This window comes from Misgurnus anguillicaudatus, chromosome 23 (assembly GCF_027580225.2).
Source record: "Misgurnus anguillicaudatus chromosome 23, ASM2758022v2, whole genome shotgun sequence".
In the NCBI taxonomy this organism is placed as follows: Eukaryota; Metazoa; Chordata; class Actinopteri; order Cypriniformes; family Cobitidae; genus Misgurnus; species Misgurnus anguillicaudatus.
Genome location: NC_073359.2, coordinates 27732294 through 27749154, shown reverse-complemented (window position 1 = coordinate 27749154; position 16861 = coordinate 27732294). Strand labels below are relative to the sequence as shown.

General features: G+C 38.3%; 1 protein-coding gene across 1 annotated transcript in view; it reads right to left on the bottom strand.

Annotated features, from left to right (window-relative positions):
* The window catches only part of LOC141359269 (uncharacterized), a 368361-nt gene that overhangs the window by 138605 nt on the left and 212895 nt on the right, over nt 1-16861 (bottom strand). The gene's annotated exons all lie outside the window — the stretch shown is intronic.

Here is a 16861-nt window from a genome sequence, read left to right as displayed (position 1 = left end):
TAAGTTCTAAGAACGTTTCTGTTGTCTGAACGTTAGAGGAATGTTACATTTTACCATTTTTAAACGTTATGACAATGTCATGTTTTAATGTTCACACAATGTTTAAAACAACAACTGTTTATTATATTGACTTGTTTGACGTTATGTAAATGATAAAGAAACATTGCATTTTATTATTTTAGAAAACATTATTTCTGAATGTTCAGTAAATATATTGCTGTAGAAAACACAATTCACTTATTAGGTTTAGATGTTGATGTTTTGTTTCATGTAAAGTCACCCTTATTAGTGTTTTTTTAGGTGGACTCTTGACACTTGACTTTAAGGCTACTAACTTTACAAATGTTTGTCATGAATAAAACGAAAATTCGCCGAGTTTCGAACTCCAATCGCCGACAGTACGTCTGCCCTAACCACTGCGCACAGCACTACCCAGCTAGAAATAAAAAGTTCTAAGAACGTTCCCTGAAAGTTCCCGAATGTTCCCAAAAACATTCTGCCAACGTTAAAAGCAGCTAGTTTTTTTAAGTTCTAGGAATGTTTCTGTTGTCTGAACGTTAGAGTAATGTTACATTTTACCATCTTTAAACGTTATGACAATGTCATGTTCCAATGTTCAAACAATGTCCAAAACAACAGCTGTCCATCACATTGACCTGCTCAATTGTCATGCAAATGATAGAGCAACACTGCACTTTATTATTTTACAAAACATTATTTCTGAATGTTCAGTAAATATATTGCTGTAGAAAACTCAATTCACCCACCAGGTTCAGATGCTGATGTTTCATTCCAAGTCACCCTCATTGTGATCCGTGTCTGCCCTAGTTGGTCTCTTGACACCTGACTTTCTGCCCACTAGTTTTTTCCTGGTTGTGCCAACCCCGTGGTAATGCACCACATTTGTTATGAAAAGTTATTAGTTTATTTCTGTGGTTGTTGGTACATAATGGTAAAGATCATCACCTAGTTCATTTACTAATCAAAAGTTTATTTTCTGCCAATAATGTATATTAGATCCAACTCTTTCACAGCAGTTTGTCATTAAGGAGTTTTAGAAACTTTGGACAAAAAATATCCGCTGTATAGTTGGGATGCCCAAACATCAAGAATCAGACTATGAATCTCAACCATGGTGACAATTAAAATTGTTAAAAAAATCCTTATTTATCCATGCTGCAGTGCATGCTGGGAGTCCTGAATGAGGTTTGTAATTTGTTAATACCCAGCATGCATTGCAGCATGAAGTTTTTCATTTAATTGTCACCATGATTGAGATTCATAGTCTGATTCTTGATGTTTGTGCATCCCAATTGTACATCAGATATTTTTTGTCCAAAGTTTCTAAAACTCCTTAATGACAAAATGCTGTGAAAGTGCTGGATCTCATTTACATTTTTGACAGAAAATAAAGTTTTGATTAGTAAATGAATTAGGTGATGATCTTTACCATTATGTACCAACAACCACAGAACAACACCACCAACTTGGCATGTTCACAAGAAATGTGGTGCATTAACACAAAGCCAACACAACCAGGAAAAAACCAGCAAGCAAAAACTCAAGTGTCAAGAGACCAACCAAAACAAACACTAATCACAATAAGGGTGACTTAAAATGAAACAAACATCAACATCTAAACCTAGTAAGTGAATTGAGTTTTCTACAGCAATATATTTACTGCATACAGAAATAATATTTTATAAAATAATAAAATGCAATGTTTCTCTATCATTTACATAACAATTAAACAAGTCAATAAACAGCTGTTGTTTTAAACATTGTTTCAACATTAAAACATGACATTGTCATAACGTTTAAAATGGTAAAATGTAACATTACTCTAACGTTCAGACAACAGAAACGTTCCTAGAACTTAAAAAAAACTAGCCGCTTTTAACGTTGGCAGAATGTTTTTGGGAACATTCGGGAACTTTCAGGGAACGTTCTTAGAACTTTTTATTTCTAGCTGGGTAACCACCATACCACCGATAATGACGAGTGGATATGTAAGAAATGTCAAGACAACTGTATAGATGTAAGAGCACCACAAAGACTGATATTAGTCATATATGGATATTTATATATCTAAAATGACTGCAAAAAATAATAATTTTGCTTACATAAATGTAAGTGGATATGACAAAAAAAACACTCGGGGTCTCAAAATCCTCTTGCGACATAAATCTAACTTTCTACAAATGAATGCAACATCATCATCTACAGGATTCTCTATAAAAGTACTTGACATTTTAGTCACTAAGGCGATCTATGCACCTAAGTATATCATATTAGCTTTACAAGTCATTTCAATTTACTGTTTTAATTTCTTAGTTGAAAGTTTAGTGTAATATATAAAATTATACAACAGTTCTTTCTGGTTCTCCAATCTGATTGGCTAAGAGCTATGCGATATTGTGCTGATAACGGCACTGTAACTGCTTCACCTTTCGTATCATTCCGCCACCTAGTGAATGGAGGTCCTAAGCAGGCTCATCTCTGAATGGAAAAACACAGACGCCCTGATCCATTACACATATGCGCAAGGTATACAGTAGGTGGCAGTAATACTCCCAAGGAGTGAGCAGCCATTAAATGAAAAGAAGAAGAAGCAGAAGCAGACGCCCTGTTTTGAATCACTTTCCGTGTGTCTCATTATTTTACTAGCTCATAAATCAGTCTGTGAATCCAAAATCGGAAGTTATTATTCCGTCAAAGATCAGCGCTCTTGGATGTTACGTTAAAGTTAATGGGCGAAATGTCTTGTCACATCGTGTGGACGATTAACACTTGGAAAGAGGAATATAAACACTCGTTTTTTTCAGGACCTATTATCTCTTATCAGATTGCGAAAACACCGTGGAACTGCAGGTAAGCACCGCAGCTTTTAAATGTGGACATTGATCATTTACTTTATTGTGACGTGACTATTAAAACATGTTATGAGATATCGCCACTGGTATATTTATAAGCAGCATGCAAAAACATCTCTCTGACACTTATAAAAAAACGTTTTCTATAGTACTGACAAGAACAAAGTTTAATAATAATAATCGAGTGCTCGTATCGCGTTAAGAATAAATGAGAAAGCAATAGTAACATTATACAAGTATAGTTTTATTCACTTTTACCTCGCGCCAAAACAATAACAACACAAAAGACACTAAATATGTATAAAAAACAAGTAATAGTTTGATCATGACACTAAATACTGCTGATTTGATCTAATTTTGACGATCATAAACAAACAAGGCCAACATGAGAGCCAGGGAATCTCTGTCAGAGATGTAGCCCAGAGAGGGCGGTGGTCAGCGGGGCGAGTGAACACTGACGTCCGCTCATGCTTTGGTTCTCATTCGTACCGAATCTCACTAAGCAAACGTTCAAACAGGCGCTATCTTTACTAATCGACTGCAGATTTAAATATAATACAGATACATTCTCGACTGAACTCATCTTAAAACTACACTTTGTGACCAAGAAATGGTAATATAAAGTAACGGCTTTTCCGTCCATTGAGTTGTTATGAGCTTCAAAGCAGCCGAAAGTTTTACATGTCATTCTGGCCGCCCTCAAATCCGTGGCGGAAGAAGTAGTTCTCAAACAAAGAGGCTTTTAAAATAACTCCGTTGTTGTTTTCTAGTTTTCGTTTTTCAAACGTGTGCCGTCGAACTGTTGTATAAAAGCAATATCGCTCTCGGAGTCGTGTGATATAGCTCTGTGTCATCACGGCTGTGATTGCCTCCGGCACTCGGCCTACGGCCTCGTGCCTCTGGCCTAATCACAGCCGTCGTGATAGAGAGCTATATCACACTCCTACTCGAACGATATTGCTTAAATATAAAGTAGTAAGTTAAAATGGTTTGCCCTGGCAATTTAATTATCACTTAAAGACAGCTAAAAATATTTTACAGTGAACATAATAAAAATGTGCGCAATGAATGAATGTACTAAAGCAACTAACAAGATTAAACACCGCTACTGCTTTAAAAAAGGGGAGGAGACCACAAGAAACTCAGAGTTTACAGGATAAAACCTGCTCCCGACCAGGTTAGGTTTACAGAGTAAGTTACCCCGGAAACAGACTCTGAGTATAAGTTACCTCTCCTTCTGAAACAGGCTTGACTTATACCCGCTGTCTCAGGTTTAACCTACCTCTCTTTTTGAAACGGAAAACTCAGAGTTTCCCTTATTTCAGGGTTAACAAACTCAGAGTTTGCACTTAACCTTTCTGAAACGGGCCCCAGGTTGTGTTAACTTTGTGTTAATGCACCACATATGTTATGAATGTGTAAAGTTACTAGTGTAATTCTGTGGTGCTTGGTACATAATGGTAAAGATTATCTTCAAATTAATTTACTAATCAAAAGTTTATTTTCTGTCAATAATGTAAATGAGATCCAGCTATTTCACAACAGTTTGTCATTAAGGAGTTTTAGAAACTTTGGACAAAAATATCTGCTGTATAATTGGGACGCACAAACATCAAGAATCAGAGTATGAATCTCAATCACGGTGACAATTAGATGAAAAACTTCATGCTGCAATGCATGCTGGGTATTAACAAATTCCAAATCTCATTCAGGATTCCCAGCATGCACTGCAGCATGGATAAATAAGGATTTTTTTTAAACAATTTTATTTGTCACCATGGTTGAGATTCATAGTCTGATGTATCTAATATACATAATAAAATGCAATGTTTCTCTATCATTTACATAACAATTAAACAAGTCAATAAACAGCTGTTGTTTTAAACATTGTGTGAACATTAAAACATGACATTGACATAACGTTTAAAAATGGTTAAATGTAACATTACTCTAACGTTCAGACAACACAGAAACGTTCTTAGAACTTAAAAAAACTGGACACTTTTAACTAGTGATGGTCAACCCGGATCTTTTTAAGGATTTGGGTTATTCTGAGTCACTCACTAATATGATCCGGATTGTGCGAGTCACTTGAGTCACTTGAATCACTTGGTCAAAATCTCCCAGTTCCAATCGCTAATACGAATGCAACTCAGATCACGCATGCAGCTACGAGTCTACGACTCCTCTGCTCGCAAAAAAGGGCTCATGTGACCTGAGGACATGCATGTCCGTGGTAACATTATCAATAACATAATTGTAAAAGTTTGGTGTGTGGGTTTAGTTTAATTTCATAACGACAAATATATCAACACCACGTTTAAAAGATGTGAGGCTTTGTTGAATTGGGACGTGAGAGGAACGTGTCCTGTTTCAGATTGACTTACAAGATCCACGATAGGCTTCGGTTAATGCAGCCACACAGTCACTCATCCGCGCAAGAACATGATCTTGTGAGTGAGTCCCAGACAGAGCCGCTCGCCCGCTCCTGCACGGGTCCTGTGAGTGAACCACTCACGTCACTCTGAGTGACTCAGTCAACAAGAGGAGCCATGTACGGCCGTCGGTGGCGGATCTTTACAGCAGCACTGCTGCAACAGTCCTCGTATTTAAAATTTTTAAACATTTGCAGCTTCTACCCAAAACATTGTGCCAGTCAAATATTGCAACAGATTAGCCTACATGAGTCAGTGGGTTAATAACACGAGAAAGGCTCGTCGGATTCAAGCTCTATGAGTTGATTCACTCTCTGTGTGAATCCCCAAACCGCGGACCAACTCATTGTCGCGCTCACGCATCCCTTTGTACTCGGACTCGGAGCTGCAGAAAATTACGAGTGTGCTTTTGGCTCACTCGGTACCCCCAGTCGACATTTGGTGATGTAAATTAACTCGTTGTTGCAAGTTATAGAATATATGGCAGCTTATGTAGAGTTATGTGTTGTAATTCTGTTGTAAACATTTGAAGAGCTTTGTGTTTGATCCAATTTCTCATTTTAAAGCACAATCTGAGAAGACTCAACTGACTCGGGTTAATGGTCACTAAGGACTCATGGTTCTCGATTCATTTTAGGGATCGGGTTAAATGATCCGAGTTTCGAGTGACTCGCTCATCACTACTTTTAACGTTGGCAGAATGTTTTTGGGAACATTTGGGAACTTTCAGGGAACATTCTTAGAACTTTTTATTTCTAGCTGGGATGGTGGCATAATCCAAGGATCGCACCTGGGCTCTTTTAATTATGAAAAAAATAATTATATTTAAAGGTGTAGTGTGTAACTTTTATAAGGATCTCTTGACAGAAATGCAATATAAAATACATAACTATATTATCAGTAGTGTATAAAGACCTCTCATAATGAAGTGTTATGTTTTTATTACCTTAGAATGAGACGTTTTTATCGCCATTTTGTTTCTACAAAAGCCCTTAACGGACCTACTTTTTTTACTAAGTTGTCTCCAACGATGACATGGTTGTCTGGTGGCGGCTACCGTAGCTTCTCTATGTGTTTCGGTGAACTGTGGACTGAAACGATTGTTGCAATTTGCAACCTCACCTCTAGATGTACTAAAATTTACACACTGCACCTTTATTTCATCAATAAAGACAGTGTTATGATTCATTTGATTTGATTTCTGTACCTAATGCTAATTTTAGTCTTTACTTAATGTGCAACTTTGTTATTTTTATAAATGTTTGTAATTTCTTTATTTTTTAATTAAAACATTGGAGGGAGGCTCAGGCCGGCACTGCTTGATCTGATCCCCAAAGAATGTACCGGCAGAAACGGCTCTTCCTATCTAGAGCCCTTTAGTAAGAAACTACTAAACAAGTGATAAGGAGTCAAGGAGGACTAGTCTGCATATTTCTCAGATGAAGAATTTTTCTGGCAGGAGAGGTTATTTATCTGCCAAAAAAAGTGTAAAGTGAAATAGTGTTGTACAATGCACAGAACTATGGTGTTCATCCGAGTACAGAATCCCTCTAAACCTTTACCGAGTTTCCCTTAGATACCCTGACCAAAGTACTCTGGAACGCAATTTACATAGAAAAGACCCTGGACCTGATCAGGCTACAAATGGGCTTTACCGTTTTACCAAAATTGATCTTTGGTGGTGGCCGACAAACATACAATACACACACAGTATAAAGTACCCCACCCTTGTAAATCGAAAAAATTCTTGCATTAGGGTCAATTAACATTTAAAACACATACTTTCCCAGACTGATCTCACGGAAAGTTGTGTTATAGTCACCAAAATTTTATTCATTTATTCGTGCCCATAGCACGAAATTCAGCTTTTTTCGTGCCTTGAGCACAAATGTCTTTTTTGTGCCACTCGAATTTCTACAAATCGTTTTTTGTGTCCGTGGCACGACTTTCTTTTTTGTGTCATTTTATGTATTGTTTTCTTATAGTTTTTTCCTATTTTCTTACCACTGTCACTTGAGGTTGGGGTTAGAATCACATTCTGTTACATTTTTAGACATACTAACCCAAACCCTAAATCTAACCCCAACCCAGAGTGACAATGATTTAAAAATAGGAAAAATAATTGAGAAAACAAAACATAAAATTACATGAAAAACTAATTTGTGCTGAGTGAGATGAAAAAAAAAGGAAAATTATGGTCCCTATGAAGTGAACTCCTTCACATTGCATATACAGTTGGCAGACCTGGACTGTTGGGGGCACTTTTTCGGTAATAGCTAAAAAATGCACTAAAGATGCTGTTTCATCACACCAAGAAGTCTGGTTCCTGGTCCTGGCTGTCTGATGTTATCTGCAAGCAATTGACCACACGCAGTGTTGCAGAAAGGAAATAGCACAAGATTAATAGCACACTTACTCTCACTCACTATTCTCCTCCTTTCCTGCTAGTGTTGCCACTGCCAAATCACTTTACATTACCACCATGGTGAGTATAGGGCCAAACACGCAGCAGTTGTTTTTTAAAATGTTCCACTCTGTCCTCTGCCACCCTCTTGATTATTGTCAGCTAAAGACTTGGCAAACCTCTTTACTAATAAATCCATCAGTAACCTATTTTTAGCGCCACATCCCCCCAAACATGCAACCTGTACATTCAAGTAACAAGGTAAAGCATAATAACCAAACATGTATCTAAATTCCAGAATTTTCGAAAATGGAAAAGACAGAATGCGGAGGACTCTTCGTCATGCCGATTGTTTTCCACCATTGGGCCAACGGGTGTTTTTTCCCTTACAGGTTCAAACCTGGGGAACACACATACTGATACAAAATGTACATTTTGTAATGCACTGTATTCATTAATTCATTCATTTATATTACTTGTTTTAGTTATTTAATTATAATAAAAACTATTGGGGGGCCCCCTGGTGGCCAGCTGCTTAGTTTGCGTATGCCTCATGCCAGCCCTGCATATGGACTTCCTCAGTGTCCACACTTTGATGACATCATGTAGTGCCGACCTTAGGGACCCTTGACGCGCAGGTCCACGAGGGAGCACTGGAGTTATATTTAGGGACAAATTCGATCATCACGCCGGAAATAGGAAGAGAAGTTGCCCATTAGTGTGATCTCCTCCCTTCTGTCGTCTTATTGGTCTGATTGCTCTGTCGCAAGGACTTCTGGGTTGTAAAGTGCACTAAGCCTGCTGCAGTGTGGGCTACACCGAAGACCGCATTAAAGGGGTCATATGATGAAAATGTTAGCATTGCCACTTTGTAGGTGTGAGCAAAAACAGGTCATTGAAATTTGGCTTTCATTATGATGTCATAAGGATATCTTATTAGAATAATACAGCCTCCTTAATCTGAACTCTCCAACCACTGCACTGCCGTTTAGTGCAGAGAGAAAGAGAGAGAAAAGAAGGACTTGACAGCACAATTGAGTTTGAATTACAACAAACCACCATCATTGTGATCAGTGTTTGCACTTTATCCGTTTATTTGCATTTTAAAAAACACACCCAAAACGACACATTTTTGCTCAAACCTACAAAGTGGCAATGCTAACATTTTCATCATATGACCCCTTTAAGGGTGCAAAGGGGGCACTGGTGAGAACACCTCTGAGTGTTAAAGGGGTCATATGATGGAAGTGTTGGCATTGCCACTTTGTAGGTGTGAGCAAAAACAGGTCATTGAAATTTGGCTTTCATTATGATGTCATAAGGATATCTTATTAGAATAATACCGCCTCCTTAATCTGAACTCTGATAGAGAGAGAAAAGAAGGACTTGACAGCACAATTGAGTTTGAATTACAACAAACCACCATCATTGTGATCAGTGTTTGCACTTTATCCGCTCATTTGCATTTTAAAAAACACACCCAAAACGACACATTTTTGGACTTGACAGCACAATAGAGTTTCAATTACAATAAACCACCATCATTGTGATCAGTGTTTGCACTTTATCCGCTAATTTGCATTTTAAAAAACACACCCAAAACGACACATTTTTGCTCGGGCCTGCAGGGTGGCAATGCTAACATTTTCATCATGTGACCCCTTTAAAATGACAAATGGGACACCCTACGGGCTTGTAGACTAAGCGAGCACGTGCAATTTAAGGCAATGAGACCGAAAGTCCATATGAAGTGCGCCATTTAGGACAGGGCCATATTGTGGGTTTAGTGTGGGTTGAGGGAACTGCACTTTGCCAGTTGTCACCATGATTGAGATTCATACTCTGATACTTGATGTCTGTGCGTCCCAACCACACAGCGGATACCCTTGTCCAAAGTTTCCAAAACTCCCCAATGACAAACCGCTGTGAAAGCACTGGATCCCACCTACATTCTTGACAGAAAACAAACTTTTGATTAGTAAATGAATTAGGTGATGATCTTTACCATTATGTACCATCAATCACAGAATTACACTATTAACTTTGCATGTTCATAACAAATGTGGTGCATTAACACAAAGTTAACACAACCAGGGAAAAAATTAGCAACCAAAAGTCAAGTGTCAAGAGACCAACCAAAACAAACACCAATCACAACAAGGGTGACCCCAAACTAAACAAAACATCAACATCTAAACCCAATAAGTGAACTGAGTCCTCCACAGCAACACATTTACTGAACATTCAGAAATAATGTTTTATAAAATAATAAAATGCAATGTTTCTCTATCATTTACATAACAATCAAACAAGTCAATATAATAAACAGCTGTTGTTTTAAAGGGGACATATTATGAGTTTTTTTTAAGATGTAAACTAAGTCTAAAATAGGTCTGAGCAAAAGTGTGCCGTTTTGGGTGTGTTATTTAAAATGCAAATGAGCGGATGAAGTGCAACCACTGATCACAATGATGGTGGTTTGTTGCAATTGAAACTCAATTGTGCTGTCAAATATTTTATCTCTCTCTTTCTCTCCATACTAAATGGTTGTGCTGTGATTGGATAGTGCAGATAAAGGGGGCGGTATTACCTTATTCTGACATCACAATAAGGGCCAAATTACAATGACCTATTTTTTCACATGCTTGCAGAAAATGGTTTACCAAAACTAAGTTATTAAGTTGATCTTTTTAACATTTTCTAGGTTTATAGAAGCACTGGGGACACAATTATAGCACTTAAACATGGAAAAAGTCAGATTTTCATAATATGTCCCCTTTAAACATTGTGTGAACATTAAAACATGACATTGTCATAACGTTTAAAAATGGTAAAATGTAACATTCCTCTAACGTTCCTCTAACACAGACACGTTCTTATGGTGCGTTTACACCAACCGCGGTAGAGGCGTGAAGCGCGAGTGATTTCATTGTTAAGTCAATGTGCAGACGCGTTGACGCGCGTCAGGAGGTCCTGCGGCGTGGAAGAGGCGTTCGGCGCGGAGCGTGAGACGCGTTTCCGCCTCATTTGAGCGTTGTGCGCGGTATGCGCGAATGGTGCTATTGTGCATTTTGCGGTTCACGCGTATTTGCGGCTGACGCCCGAGTTGAAAAATTTGAACTTTGGCGGAATTTCACGCCGCTTTAACCAATCAGGAGCCTGCCTGCTGCTGTGGTGGCAGCCCCGGCCGGAGTCACTCACTCAAGCAGTCACTCGGAGCTATATGACACAAGTTGTTATTTCTATTAGGAGACAGGAATGAAAAGGACCTCGCTTGGAAGAGTGTCAGTAAGGACTTTTGGCAACCTGGTACGTTGTAATACACACTTCACTTTTGAGTCAAGTGACGTTTATTCGACCCGTGCCGTTTATTTACCCCCTATAGTAAGGTTACCCAATACAAACTGGTAACTCTCTTGATAAATGCACAATCAACATCAGTCATCTTGCAAACAGACACTAGCACAGCAGTTGCCCCTCCCACAAGTAGCGGATTTTGCCTCGGAAGCGCGTCAAATGCTTGCTTTTTCCGCGCGTCTACTCCGCTCTACACGCGCGAATGCATTCAAAGTGTTCAAGCGGCAAACTAGGCGCAGTAGACGCGATTTTGACGCCCAAAACGCGTTTGGTGTAAACCCTGCATTAGAACTTAAAAAAAACTAGTCACTTTTAACGTTGGCAGAATGTTTTTGGGAACATTGGGAACTTTCAAAGAACGTTCTTAGAACTTTTAATTTCTAGCTGGGTAAATAGATGTAGGTGCGTCACCGGCAATAAAACTAAAATAACATTCTGGTGACCAAAATCTGAAGAAGAAAAAGAAACAGAAAAAGGTTGATGAGTATTTCTGTAAAGACAAAGACTTGTTAATGTTTAATGTTCATTTCAATAACATAACATTTAAATCTACAGCAAGTTACTGGCAAACAGCTTGCAGTACTGTAAATTTTAAAGAAACAGTGTATTTTAACAGTGTATGTAACTTATTATGGCTTACAAGGTGCCAGAAACACTGCAGCCATAAAAGTCAGGCCATTTTATAGTTAAACATGCAACACAAATATAAAAACATTCTTACATCTAAACTTATGTTTATGATGATAATACAGTATTTTTATATCATTCTGTATACCATCTTATAGCACGAGAGCATTCAATACCACATCTTCTTTTAAGAAAACAACAACAAACTCATCTGCACTGCTCATACTGCTAGTAGAAAAATACATTTTATTTCCCTTGTTGTTTTTGATCAGTTATGTTTAGCTCTCTGAATGGTTTGATTTGTTCAGATGCTAAGTTCTGCAGTGAAGCTCAATGTCCTTCAGTGCCACATATGTTACAGATGAAAATAGTTAATGGCAAATAGCTGTTTTTAGGGGATTTCCTTTGTCGGGAAATACATTCAGTAAAAATGCCTCTAGGAATGAGAGTGAGGGGGTTGGTGATGATGCATGATTGCTGGCAGAGGTGGCCAAAGTTGACCCGTGAGAAACTGCTGCATGCTTGTCTTTCACAATATCATTAAATGATCTTGAATTATTTATCAAAAGCCACTTCAGTGGTATTTCATGCATTCTGACTTATTACCACAGTTTTAGAGTTGGTTTCCTCATGCTAAAGTACAAAGTGTCAAAAAAGCAGTTGGACGTGTCACTGTGCCGAATGCACTTTGCCAGGGTTTGTACAAGTTTCGGAAAATTGTTTTCCAAAGGTCCAGCTGACGTCAGGGGTAACACGGCCACACGTCAATCAGCGGGAGAGCGAGAACAGGACGCTAGGTCACAGGCATTACTTCACGCGACAGTTTTGTTTTATATCAAGACCCAACATTGGCATGAAACAAGAAGTGTATTTTGGGATGTAAGGAGAAGAAAGCCAGCATTATGGAAACAATGGATAGTTTGTTTATCTGGGGTAGCAGCGAAACCCCCCGTTCGTAACTCCTCCTTTCGGATTTCTTCGTACATTATCTGAAAGAATCGCTAGAGACGATCTAAATCTGAAAAAACTAAAGACTCTTCGGGGAAATGAAGAATGTGATACTACTCTATGGGTACTCCAGATTAATATCAGATGCGCAGAAATAGCTTGTGTTATGGACGCTTTAAAAAACTTGGCGTGTCCATTTCTGGGATATTTGCCAAATCATCACCACTTAGGAATCCCATTCATAACAGTTTATTTGCCATCTGCTGACCTAAATAATAAAAGCCTTGACTTTTATAAGCTCTTTGCTGACTTGGCGTAATTCAAGATCTAGCAGAGATGAATTAAAATAAGTGTATGATCTGACTCTCGCAAGAACCGTGCATTGTGAGAACCAGATACGCACAATAATTATGATTTATGGCCCTTGCCCTTTCAAAAATGAGGTGAACTCATAGGGGGTGGCCAGAGTTTACCCCTTGTGGGTGCCCCGTTTTCCAGATACGTTTGAAGGACTTTGAAGTTTCACCATTGTGGATTTATACACCAATAGACATTTTAAAACAATGGGACTGAGTTTCTTATGGACTGTTTTATCTTATATTGAATACTTTAGTTGGTCTGGTTGTATTGTAAGTTCCAAGCGTAAAATATACACTTTATTTATTATATTTAATAATATTTTTAAATACTCCTATCCTTTCACAAATCTGATCTCATTTTAATTCAAGTAACTCAGCTTATATGGATGATTGTTGCAAGTTTACGTAGAGGATAGGTAACATGTTTAATACGATAACGCCCTCTACTGGTCATCCTAAATATAACACTAGCTGTGGGAGCCATCTGGTTTTATGTTTTATTGTTTGCTTTTAATTGGGACAATAGGTGTCGCTCTAACCTAACTGGGTTCACACAACATAGGTAGGAACGTTCATGTGGGTACCACGTGTTGCTTGACGGAGGGGGAGCACACATAGCTTTTTGACCGCTTTTGATATATTACTGAAAGTGTGTTACATTGGGTAACCTCGGCACCTATTGTGTGATTGGACTAGTGCTGATCAATTAATCGCATCGCAATCGCAATCGCGATGTCAGCCTGTGCAATTATATGACAGCAAAATGTTGCAATTATATTAAATAAATAAATGTGTGGACTTGTTAACACAAACTTTCTGATAACCGTTTGATGATTTTCCTTGCTGTTTACAAAAGAAAGAAAAACAAAAAAGGGAGTGCACGTGTGGCATGCACGTGTGTGGTGTGCGTTGTCACTTATACCAGAGCGAAGATGGATGCAGAGGAGGTTGACAGTGATCTGGTAGCTAAAAAAAACTCTATGTCTGTTGTATGGCGGTATTTTGGATTTAGGATTACTGACACTGAGCAGTTGCTACATCACGTGGCAATACGAATAGATTTTCCTTAAAACCCATCAAGTTGACTCATGATACCATCTAGTATAATCGCAACTGCACATCGCAATATTAGAATCAATAACAGCAATGGGAAAAAATTTCCCAAATCGTGCAGCCCTAGTTTGGACATTATTAAAAGGTGTATGTGAACTTTTATGGATTATTGGAACAATATGATGAGAATAAAGTATCAACCGTGAATAAGCAGTGAACTTCTTTTCGTATGTATGGACAACAAATGCGCATCAACAAAGTGCCCAGTCTAGCAATCACCGCGGGCTGTAAGTAAAGACTTAGCCCCTACACTAGTATTTACTACAGTCTAATGGTTTCCATTAAAATACCATAGGAACTATTAGCTTGTACCATTAAAACCACTACACTGTGTTTTGGGCCATATTTCATTAGAACCAATACATAGAATCAATACATACCATTAGAGACCATCAACGACTAATACACTGTAGTGTGTTTTGGGCCATATTCCATTAGAACCAATAAAATTCCCAATAAAACCAATAGAATTTCTGTGATGGTGTCTATTGTTTTTTTTTTAGTAGGACACTCTACTATAGTACACGGATGGGGTTCCTCTTGTGCCGAAAAGAGAAAGAAGAAAGGGACAGAGGAGGAGAAAAAAGAGCAATATAAATGTTTGCATGATTATTAGCAGTATGTTGTAGTGGCAAAAAGCCTTAGCTTGAATCTTCATTAGAAAAATACCCAGGAGACAAAGGTTCCAGGTGCCAAACAAAAATTACTTTATTCGCTCGAGCCAACAAAGTGAGATAATCAACAACCCTCAAAAAGGTGCTCAAAGATCATCTGCCCTCCCAACATCTGACTCCCATTTTTATACAGAAGTCCAAACACTTCTTATAAGAGATGACGTACACTTTTCTCATTGGTCTCGGTCTGCCACAATTAATTTATTTGTTTGATGTAGCAAAAGTGCAGCTGAATCCTTCCTCATATCTAAAATGACGTATTCTGCTTGGTTCTCATGGCCTTGCTTGCACAGATATATAGTACAGCTGGACTTCTCAAATCTAAAATGACATACTCTTGTTTATGGTTTGTTTTGACCTTGTTTCTCATAATAATCATGGCGAGAACAATCGTGGCATAATCGCAGGATCGCACCTGGGCTCTTTAAAGGGGCAATAAGTAGGATTTTAAGTGTTTTATTAATCAAAATCAATGTCTTTATTCATAAATATGTCCTCGTTGGTGTCAAATGAACTCTGCCAGTGATCTGACTTTTCTTTGTAAGCTTAGAATTTCTGCTCTTTACTTACATTGAACGGCTACCGTAGTTGCAACACGCATTTGGAACGGGGAGGCGCTAGAGAGCACTGTTCGTTTGAATCAGAAATACAATTCCACCACTAGATGGGGGTAAATCCTACTTATTGCCACTTTAAAGTTCTGTATAATTAGGGGCGTGGCAACTTGAGTGACGTTGAAGAGCCCCTGCTGTCACTAGAGTCGAGCTAGGTGGGTGTGGTTTCGGCAACCAGCCACCTCAGCTTCACCCAAGTCTGGCCTCTTTACTCATTTTCGGATATCTGTGAGTGATGAGCGGTGACGCGCGGCCAAGGTGGCGACGGCAGGCACCGCCTACTATTGGCTTCAAAAACAATCTTCAGAAAGCTATGGGCGATGTTACAGACACTACGTCCATCTTTTTTTACAGTCTATGGCTCAAACATGTAATTTAGTCTGGGACTAGGATAAGCCCTGTCCGAGAAACCGCCCCTATAGACGATTTCAGCAGTAACAACAAGCAGCTTTTGTGGTCAACTTGTATCTTCTGGTTAACTCTGCTAAGAATAAATAACAACAAAGTACTTTAAACATAGTTTATTTATATAACAAGCAAAATAAACAACACATAGATTACCTAGGAAACCAAAACATTTGTTATTTTTGACGAGGCATTTGTTCAAGAGATCGGACCATTAAAAACTGAAACCGGAAGTAAAATTCGGACCAGTCGGCGTCCGATGAAACCGTCTATAAGTTAGTGAGGGTCTTTTATGAGTAATTTGTGAGTTTAGAGCAAAACTTAAAAAAGTTGTGGACGCCAGGGCTCATGCGTTGAGCATCACACGCACATAGACATAAGTAATGTGTAGGAAAATAGATATTTGTCCCCTTGCTAGCATAAGATCAGATCAAAAAGTTAATGTTTTTTTACAGAGTAACATAACAGAAAATAATAGCAGGGGTTGAGAAAGATTAAAAAGAAAACCTCTTTGTAAAATGTATAATGGAGAAAGTAGACTAAATGCGGATGAGAACCCACAGCGGTAGATGATTCACTTTCACAGGTTTCAAAAATACACGTTAAAGATCAGCAGTATATATTTAAACATACCCATGCTACATGATTCGAATAAATGCGGCAATAAAGGAAACTTCACATTTGTAGAAAAGGAGAATTAACCAGCAGAATTTGTATCTATGCTTTTGAAAAGTGATATTAAAGCTAATAGATCCAACTAGATATAGCTTGCAGATCTTACAAGGTCCAGTTTCACCAGATTTCTCTCCATAAGAAAATGACTAACTCTGTACTCAAATATCAACTCCGTTGTGAGGAATACTTCAAATCAACCACGAGGCAGATACAGAGATGATGGGAAAAACAGCATGCAGCAGACGAAGTGACTAGCAACATATTTAGCAGGTGTTATTATACCATCCACACCAAGTGGAAAGTGATGAGGTTGTTTTCTGAGTCGTTTTTATAGATCGTTGTAATAAAACCTTTATATAACACATTCATTTACTATA